This window comes from Falco peregrinus, chromosome 1 (assembly GCF_023634155.1).
Source record: "Falco peregrinus isolate bFalPer1 chromosome 1, bFalPer1.pri, whole genome shotgun sequence".
NCBI classification, from domain to species: domain Eukaryota; kingdom Metazoa; phylum Chordata; class Aves; order Falconiformes; family Falconidae; genus Falco; species Falco peregrinus.
The window spans coordinates 93512372-93522720 of NC_073721.1; the positions used below are offsets into that span (position 1 = coordinate 93512372).

The 10349-nt window shown below is 43.9% G+C and overlaps 2 long non-coding RNA genes across 2 annotated transcripts in view; one reads left to right on the top strand and one right to left on the bottom strand.

Moving 5' to 3' along the window:
* The window catches only part of LOC114013729 (uncharacterized), a 50008-nt gene extending 40212 nt beyond the window's left edge, over positions 1-9796 (top strand). Inside the window, exon 3 of the long non-coding RNA XR_003556875.2 lies at positions 9271-9796. This is a non-coding gene — a long non-coding RNA (uncharacterized LOC114013729). The remainder of the gene's footprint in view (positions 1-9270) is intronic.
* Positions 1060-9277, bottom strand: LOC129782578 (uncharacterized). Its single transcript, XR_003556873.2, has 3 exons — positions 5470-9277; positions 3241-4982; positions 1060-2504 (listed from the first exon to the last, which is right to left on the bottom strand). It is a non-coding gene; the product is annotated as an uncharacterized LOC129782578 (long non-coding RNA).
* Positions 9797-10349: the final 553 nt, after the last annotated feature.

Here is a 10349-nt window from a genome sequence, read left to right on the forward strand (position 1 = left end):
TGCACAATGCAACTGCTCACGCCCTGCTGACCTATGCCCAGCAGGTCCCCGAGCAGCGACCAGAGGGCACCGGACACTCCCCAGTTTAGACACTGAGCATGACGTCCCGTGGTATGGAATATCCCTTTGGCTAGTTCGGGTCAGCTGCCCTGGCTGTGTCCCCCCTCTGTTTCCCATGCCCCTCCAGCCCTCTCGCTGGCAGGGCCTAAGGAACCAAAAAGTCCTTGACTCAGTATAAACATGACTTAGCAACAACTAAAAACATCAGTGTGTTATCAACATTGTTCTCATACTAAATCCAAAACACAGCCTTGTACCAGCTACTAAGAAAAAATCTACGCTGTCCCAACAGAAACCTGGACAAAGCCCTTCACCAGCCCCGTTGCCCTTCCCTGGACACGCTCCAGCCCCCCCGTGTCTTTCCTGCGGCGAGGGGCCAAACTGGACACAGGATTCCAGGTGCGGCCTCACCGGTGCCGAGTGCAGGGGGACGGTCACTGCCCCGGCCCTGCTGGCCACACTGTGTCTGACACAAGCCAGGATGCTGTTGGCCGCCTTGGCCACCTGGGCACGGTGCTGGCTCATGTCCAGCCATCACCCAGCACCCTGAGGCCCCTTTCCACCGGGCAGCTTCCCAGCCTCTGCCCCAGCCCGCAGCGCTGCCTGGGGCTGGTGTGACCGTGCAGGACCAGGCACTTAGCATATACAAATACAGTATTTGGCATACAAAAGCCTAAGTGGTAGTAAGCATGAAAAACATAAAGGCAGACTTACACCCCATCTCCTTCGCAGCTGTGTCCTGAGGAGGGCTGCAGGGTCCCCTGGCAGGGCTGGTGCCTCAGCAGCTGCTCCCCTGCAGTTAAGGCAGGAGCTGGAGAAGGGCCTCACTGCCTGGAGCGCTGAGGACACTGGTGTCAACATGGCGGGGTGTTGCCATGGTGTCAATGAGAGCTGTCAGTCCTTCTCCTAGGAATTTGCTTTCTGCTCCCAGAGCAGCACAGTCTTTCTCACTCGGGAGTAGAAGGTGTCCGCCCAGTTGCCTATAGGCTCAGGCCAGCATCCTCACCAGCCTTAGGTGTTTTTCCTACACCAGGCAAATTCCCTGGTGACAAGGCCTCGTACTTTTGGGCATACACCTCTGCATTTCAGGTCTGTCATGGGGGAAGGCCTGAGCGTGGCCCGGCAGAAACCTTCTTGCAGAGGGAAGGTGCAGCCCTGCTGCTCTGGGAACCCAGCAGTGCTGCCTGCAGCCCTGACATCCCAGAGCTGCCCCATGCGATGCCAGCATACACAGCTCTCCAGAAACCCTGGCCATGGAGTAAGGAGGCTGCCAGGCTGTGCCTGGATGGGGCGGGCAGGCTGGCAGAGGGGAAGGCATCCTCCAGTGGGCTGGGGCTGCGAGGCTGTGAGCCGAGAGACCAGGCTGCTGGACAGCAAGAGGGCATGGGAGTAGATGTGTTGGGATAGCACCATCTCAGCCAAATAAACTCCACCTCTGCCTGTCGTGCTAGCTGGTTCCCAGCAATTCTGCCACTCCAAGGGCTGAAGCTCATGTGGGGACATGTACCCTCCCAAACATCACTTTGAGCAGCCACTGGGGATAGTCTGTGTGGGGTGCAAGGAGTCAAACTTGGCATTTCCTTTTTCATTGTGCTTCTGGAGAGGTTCCGGGAGCAAACCCTCCTCTTGGGTTTTGTTTTTAAGGGAATCGGTTCATTCAAAAGAGAGTCTAAAAGCAATCTGGTAAAAGGAAATAGAGCATAAGTCGTCAGTGTAGATTCGTCCTCCCTCCACTGCCCCATGTATAAAATTAAGTCAACATGATCTTCTTGACGAGGAGGAGTGGTTTAAAGGGTTAAAAAGAGGCAGGAAGGTGTTTGAACTCTAAGAGAAAGATTTTAAAACTTTTTTCAAACTTATGAATATGTATTAAGAGGCACAGGCAATAATTACATGGCTATTACACCGAGTTATTTAAACATGAGCAGAGTGCTTGGCAAATTAACATATAGAACAATACTGCTCTGGTAGTTCAAATGATAATGGGATCCAATAGGAGTTCCCTATCCCTAACTCTGCTGAATCTAAGCAAGGATGATTTAAAAATTGTAAATGTGCAGCAGGTGGCTTCTAATGCAATAAAAAGCATTTCTGCACTCTGAAAAACACGCCTTGAGGATGAGACAACATATAAAAAAATCCTTTAGCTGTGCCCCTTCTCAGCACAGTTTGGATGATCTGAGGCTGCCCCAGCGGCAGCTGTTTCTTGTGCATCCACCTAAACTAGGAATATACATTTGTCGTATCTTGCATCATTTCCATCTGCATTCTGCTCCTGTGCCTTTCTTGGCTGCTTCCTCTCATCTGGTCCTGCACCCCACTGCATTTGTGCACACAGAGCAAGTTCCTGGAGCGATGAACTTGCAGAGAACAGGCAATGCTGCCAGGATGCACTAGGAGAAGCGTCTCTGTTCTGGGCAGCTCCTGGGCTTGATCTCAGCAGGCTGCAACAGCGTTTGAGGCAGGCATGCAGGGAGAATAAAGAGAAATGGGCAAGTGAAAAGTAAGAAAGAAGTAAGCAAAAAGGGTCAGCCAGCAGAGACACAGCTGAGCTGAGTCTCCTGAAAATTCCTCAGAAACTTAGAAAAAAGTAAGATTGACAATGCCAAAGGAGCACGTGGGCTCACAGGGACATGCACGTGTGTGTGAAGGGCATGCATAAACATGTGTACCTGTGGGGAGGCTCTGGACACATGATTACACTTGTGTGAACAGCAGTAACCTCCCAGTTCCATTTTAATGCCATGTCAAAAGTAATGCAGGTGATGAAATACGTGGGTCTGTGTCAGGGAGCTGGCATAACAGAATGAACCTGCACAGGCTCAGTGCAACTCTCCACATTTAAAGAAGGTATTAGGTAGACATCGAGGCAAGTTTAGAAATGCAAGAGACAGAAGCACTAAACTGTTTTCAGCAAAATAGACCCTCGTGTAAAATGCCCGCATCCTGGCCTAAACACTTTGTTACAAGTGATCGAATTCCTAACAGCTGTGGCAAGATGCCTTCACTTGCAAGTGTTACTGGTGGGTAAGCAAAATTATCTTGCTATTGTTGCTACTTATGGCAGCACCCGTAACATACTAGCTGCTTTCCAAACAGATCATTCTCCAAAGAGCCTGCTACTACTTTTATGTGCATGTGGATGTAAAATTATTTTCTTTTATAGTACAAGTTACTCACTGTAGTCTTCAAAGATCAAAAAGTGCCACGGTGGGTAAAACTGGAGTTAAACAATCCAAGAACTGTAACTGCATAGGAGATACAAGAGCAACCCGCTTACTGTAAGCACCATTTATCCTCTGGACAATAAGATTTTTAATGTTGAAAAGCATGTTTGACTTTACATTCATTCTTGAATTCATAAGAAAACACTGAGGTACTCTATGTTTGCACTAAGAATTTTATTTTCTTTTATTACTGTCACAGTTTTTGTGGACAATAAAATCATCAAATACTTCTGGGAATAAAAAGTAATAAGTGAAAGCTTAGAGAATTAGAGAATGATATTTCAGGAATTTTGCCTTAGATAACCAGGTCTTCTATTTTTGTTGGTGCACCTAGAGTATGCATGAGAAAAAACAGTGGTGTTCTTTCAAATAAAAAGAAACATCTTTCTCATTAGGACTGTGTTTATCACGCTTTCAAATGTTCTACAAACCAATGCCCCTATTTGTCATTGTAATTCAATATAATAAAAGCTGTCAAAACGGCTCACTTTGCTTGTGAGAGACAAATTTGCTGAAGTTTTGCAGCATGAGCCAAATAACACAGCACCAGATTCTCCAGCTTTTATTTCACTCTGCTCTAGGCAGTATTCCTACTGGTTTCTGTGCAATTTTTGCCTGAGTAAGGGCTGAAAGTTTCAGTTTAGAACATGAGACTTTTTTAGAAATAAACTGTCACAGAAATCCCGTCTACAAAGTACTTTGGGTGACTGGAATGGTACTGCTTGCGAATTTTATCTCTGAAATGCCAAGCTTATTTCCTACAGATTATTGCAAAATACAGACTAACTACATCCTTGATGAAATTCCCTCGAGGTCCATGAGGTCACCCTCAGGATTAAACACTGCCTGACCTTTTGCATACAGAGCTCAGAAGCACTGTATTTTGATGCCTACTGCGCCTTTGGAGATGTTAGCTTGTTCCACTAAAAACAAAGTTACAGATCTCGTCCCTCATGGGAAGAGCTTTGATGAAGCAACTCTCTGTTATTACCTTGTCCAGAGACTCTCCAGGACCACACTGTGTCCTTCTGGCAATTGACAAAATAGATAAAGCTATCACTCAGGGGCAGCCTTGAGTAAGGGCCACATTTTCGATTATTTTAAAAAGATGTTTTGATGCATTAAATAAAGGAAACACGTTGGGAGCTTTGTGTTGGGAATAGGTAAAGTGGCAGGTCATGTGAAAAGCAGCTGGGACAGTGGTTAGGGCAAAGGATTAGAGTCAGCTCCTCTTTTTAGTCTTCTCCACACTACTGACTTGTCCAGAGAGTTGGAGGAGTCTTTTATGTTAAAGTCTACCAACCAGAGTCCTTCATCTAACTCTTCTGCAACTGCCTTTCCACATCTGTGAAAACTGTAGCAGTTTATCATGTCAAAAAACTTTTACACGTTTAGATAAAAGCTACTAACTATTAGCTGTAGTGGCCAGTCAATGCATTTTTTACCTCTTTTTGAACATGTGCCCAAAAATTGTTTGATGAGGATGTGTTCTACATCTGTAAATAAACACGTATCTGTGTAGACACAGGGACCTGATAAGGCCAGAGAACATGAAAAACAAGACGAAATCTACCGACAACTGTAGCTCCTCTGACTGCAGCCTTTATGGCAGCTGTGTGGACAGACTCCTCCCTGAGTTTTTACTCAGGCAATTATTCCTAACTTGGCATCCAGAAGTCAGCCCTGGCTTCCAACCTGAAAAAAAAAAAAAAAAAAAAAAAAGAAGCAGAGAGTTAGGCTAACACACACTAGCCTCCATCAAGCATTCAGGGTATTGTGCATGTGATAAAGGGCTGGATAAAACAGTGGCAAAAGTCTGCTATCTTCCAAGGCTCAGGAAAATAAACCGCAAAGGCAATCCAACAAAGTCCTCTTTGTTCCTGAATAGAACCAACAAAATGAAAGGAATCTGGTGGAAGAGAGAAGGCAAGAAAAGAGGTCTGCTGCAGGGAGCACGTACAGACAGAATTGCGCTTTGCCGGCTCCTCTGACAGAGCAAGTGCATGATTATCACATGAGCCTCACAAAGACTGGAATTAAAGGGGCTGACTCGGCTGTCATATCGCTTAAGCTGCGCTGAGGTCAAAGGAGTTCGGACTAACCGAGGTCAGCCACACATGGCCTGGGAAGTAGGGGTCTCTTTTTGTAAGCAACAGCTTCTCAGGTTGATAAAAATAGATACCTGGAGCCCGTGATGGCTTATAAAGCTGTCCCTTTACACCGGATTCCCACGAAGTGCAGTATGTAATCAATAGCACTCTGAAAAGAACAGAGCCACAATGGAGGCACTCAGGTGGTCTCTAGAAACAAGCGTAAAGGGCAAAACGCACAAGAGAAGTCACCATCTGTGCTACCCTCTAAAAGACCAAGGGAAAAAATCATGTCTGAAATATTAGCACACATTTATGGTAAAATCAAATTGCAAAGAGGTGTCAATGACATGACTGTAGAGAAGCCTGCTACTTGCAGGTCACCACATACCTTCTGTATATTATTTCATGAATCACGTCCCCAACAGAGACTTCTCCTTGCAGATTCCTATGATACCAGGGCTACTGAAGAATGCCCCTGTACTAAAAATAGTACCTATTCTCTCCCATGCCCTCTGTCCTCTTTCAGCTTCTACTTCACATGATTCAGCTCCAAGAGAGGGGCACTGACCTCATCTCACCAGGAATATCAAACATCTCCACTGCTTTGATGAACGTTATGGTGAGAGTGGAAAAAAGGAGAAATGTATACATCAGCTGTGTAGTCATGTGTTGGATGTGTCTGGATACATCCTGAGACTCGTGTTTTTGAAATCCAAACCGACATTCATCTTCTTACATATGCAAACACAGAAAAGCACCTTTTGATTTTTGTTTGGGGGTTTTTTTGTCGTTTTTTTTCTGGGGACTCCAATAGCATTTGCACTGGGTCCATAGAAAAATCCATTAATTTTGTCATAGACATAGAACTATATCATATTTACCATCATCATCACTTCTGTATATAACCAAGCTCAGTATGCTAGTGGGCTTATTGTTCCACAGCATGGAATAAGTAATTGTTTCTGGCCAACAAACTCATACCTTTGTATACTGGTTTATGAATCAGGATTTTCCATCTGAACATTATTTGTGGCAACAATGCCAAGTTTTTAAAATACCTTCTACAAATAAAGTCTGTGTCCCCTTTATTCCTCAGGTCGTAAGGGGCTTCCTGGTAGACAAATTAGATCTATTGTGACACAGACAGAGTGAACAGGACCAGGTTTTCAAGCATCAGCCTGTCACACCTCTTTGTGGACAGGGGACTCACTAAAACAAATCCTGAGAGCAAGCCAAAGAGGGAAAACTGCAGGACCCCCAGGGGATCTTCACCGATGATAGTGCAGGTTGAATCTGAGAAAACAAGTCCTTGAAGTAAGATCAGTTCTCCTTTATGACCTGTTAATCACTATGTGTTTACCTGTCCTTGAGAAAAGAGCCCCTACTGTGCCTTATCAAACCCAGAGGGATTCCCACTGTCCTCAGGGAGGTCTGGGTCAGAAGTTAAACTGAAAACTCCACATGCTCTGTGCTTCATCATTTTAGACTTTAGACTGGAATTGATGTTCGGTGTCCAGTGCTGTAATAGCAGAGAACCACCGGTTTTTATTCATTTATGTTCTTTTAAACCGTTTCTACTGCATTTTTTCTGCTCTGTTGCAGAGCTTGAGACAGTGCTGGCACTGTGCCCCTTCGGTCAGAATCACCTTACAGGAGGACTTGCTAATGCCTGTTGTTAGTGTGTGTGTGCACGTGTTTAGGCCAGGGGAAGGACAACTGTCTCTCCACTGATGCTGCCTTACGGGGTCTTACAGGAAACATCACAGAGTGAACTGCCAAAGCCAGTAGCTTCTGTGCTAGTGAAGGGAATGGGTAAATCCTCAGATCATGGAATCTGGGCTTTCTGACACAGCTGGCATCCCGGTGGAGAGGAAGACGAGGAGCAGGCACTCCAACCACATACAGCCTGGGCAAAGTGAGGGGTTTGTTCTTAGGGACCTGGAAGGGTTCACTCCTGAACTCCAGGTCACTGAGAAGGCTGTGATCTATCAGACAGTAGGACTATCTGTTGAATGTTCTGCACTGAAAATGTTCCAGGTTTCTCTATAAGGAAGTTTATTCTTATATCTCCAAACTGATGGGGAGTAATGCGGATTCCTCTTTCTGTCTGTTGTCACCAGCTCCTCAACTCGGCACATCTCGCTGGTAACTTACCCACCTATTGCGACAAAGCAGCCTTGGTCTTTCACACCATGTTAAAGAAAATAATTAACAGAGTACTTAAACCAGGCTTGGCTTAACTGCAGATTTCAATTGAGTTCAGTAGTAAAAGGAAACCCTAGTAGTTCTACTTCCCCACAGCTAGCCTTGCTCAATGCCTAGTGTTAAGATAAATTATGTTCTTCAGTGTGTAGGATGAAATACAAGTTGCTATCACAGCAGGATGAGTTTGTCAAACACTGCTTACATTATGCAGCAAACCTTTGTTCCCATAGAAGGAAAGATTTTGAAAGCAGATAACTGAGCTGATCTTGGAGATATATTACTTGAGGCCAGGGTTCATGATCTATGTAGCCTCACTCAGTGCAAAGTATATTGCTTTCTCTAACAGCCCTTAACAGGGACTTCAAAAAAACTGGTTTTTTCTTCTGAATAATATATAATCAAATTCATTTCTACAACTTCATTTTCAGTCATCTGTGTTCATTGTTCTCTTATTCCAAGTATTCTTTGGCATGGTTTAAGAACTACTGAAATATTTAATAGCTATTTAAAAGTAACAGCTATAACTACTTAAACCAGACATAAAGAGAAGACAACTAAACGGGTCATTACCTTTACAAGAAAAGTGTTTATGGAGAAGGATTTAAGAGAAACAAGATTACGGATCCAACTTCTCCGCTAGTCTCTGTGTTGTAAAGGAGAAAGCAGAGTGGGTTTGCAAAGTTTTGTAAAGGAGAAAGCAGAGTGGGTTTGCAAAGTTAAGTATGCGATAAGACTACTCTGAATCTAATAAAATGTTGAAAGTACTGTTAGAGAGAATTTGCAAATTGCTTAGCCCTTGGAAAAGCCAAGCCATTTCTGTGGCTGCTTAGGTAAGGATTCTTGGCTTTAACATCCCAAGTATGATCAACATTTTGATTGTGATGCTTGATTACTAAATGATACTAGTTGTGAACCAGAAAGAATGTATTTTCAATTCAGCTGGAGAAAGAAGGGGGAAAGGTATAAGACAGAGTGTCTCTGTTCCCTTGAGATCTATCCAAGATCTTAAGAAATCAATGGAAATCTTTCTATTGAGTTCACTGTGCTCTGGATCACATCCTTACAGAGCTCGCTTTGTTGTCAAGTCCATTCTTTCTTCCCCTCTCTCTTGCTCAATTTGCTTTCTGCTGTTAGGATCTTTTTCCCAAATATTAATAAATCTGTATAATCTTTGGCCTCTAGCTGAGTCTTTCTTCTATGGCACACTGTTGCACTGTATGCATGACTGCATGGTTGAGGGTTGGTCTGGAAATTACTCATAAAAATGAACTGCCTGGTAATACCACAATTGTCAATATGTGTAGGTTGCAGCATTCCCCCTGTGGGCCATTGTAGCAGATCATAAAACCTCATTTCCAGGAAAGTTTCAAAACTTTTATTTTCTAAGGAACATTAATTATCAGAGTCCAGATGACCTGTCCCATTTCTCCATCCACTTCCTCTCTTTTTTTCCTCATCACGTGGTAGTTTGAAGGCAACTGGCAACAGATCACATGTCCGGCTCCTGGTTTTATGCCCCAGTTTCATATCAACGTCAGCTGAAGTGTTTAAAAACAGCAAGACTCAAAAGCCTAATGCCCAAACCAATGTTTGTATGTGACCATTTCCCCATTGTTAAACTTTTGTAACAACAGCTAATTTACAAGTTTGACACTTATGCAGACATATGCTTTGGCATTCTACAGGCTTCCTGAGACTCATGCCCTCCAGCGCTGCTTGTTGACCTCTCCTTCAAACACATTGGCTTTGAGGGATCATCACAATGGCCAAACCACTCTGGACCTACATGGTTGTGAAAACTCCAGTCATGCCCCCATCAGAGTTTACAGTGATGCATTTTTTCACTGACAAATTATATTCTGTTGACACCATAACTTTTTGCAGGTACTTACCAGTTCTTATGAAGCTCTTACCTGGGATAGATTCTCATGCCTAGGATGAGACTTGAAATACATCAAAGAGCAAGAAAACTGTCACCCCTCCCAGATAATCATCCTATCATCAAGGCACTGACTGGTGGCACAGAAGTCCAGATTTCAAGTTTCTGTTCTGCAAGATGTCTGAACGTCAGAATCCTGCATCCCAGGCAAGCTTTCAGGCTACCAAACTATCAGTTATTCTGAAGAACAGCCTCCTCCGTCTCTCCTGTTGGACCTGTTTCTCTTTGTATAAATAATTAAACATTAATTGGAGCAAGGACTTGAACTCAGACTGCCCATTGGACTATTGCATTGGTCTTTCTCCAGGCCAGTGAATAGGTAACTACTTGTACAAACTTGCTAAGTTGCAGAGCAACAGAGGTAGCTGAGGGGGGGGGGTCCCAAAAACTCAAGAAAAAAACCCCGAAGACTTACAGTAAAGTTATTTAGTAGACTATAAAAACCTGTTTTTCAGTCCTTGACCTAAATGAGGCAGAACAATGACTACTAGCTGTTCCAGGGGAGGCTTTGTCAAATCATCTGCAAAGGTCATGCTTCCATCAAATGTTGAAAAGAGAGAATATTTAAAAGTCGTACTTTTTTTTCTGAAGTGAAAAAAAAAAAAGTCCTGTACCTAAACAATTCTTCAAGTTTCTGAAACCTCTGCCCCAGACATGATAAAGGACCTCACTGTTCCAGTTCTGAGTGGAGTGATTTGTTCCTCTGATGCTCTTCACAGCTTTGCGGGCATTTTTCAAATGAAGGCTTAAGTCTATTACTTACATACTATCTTCATATGACAAACAGGAAATTTAGTCATATTTAGTCATACAGAAAGATAAATG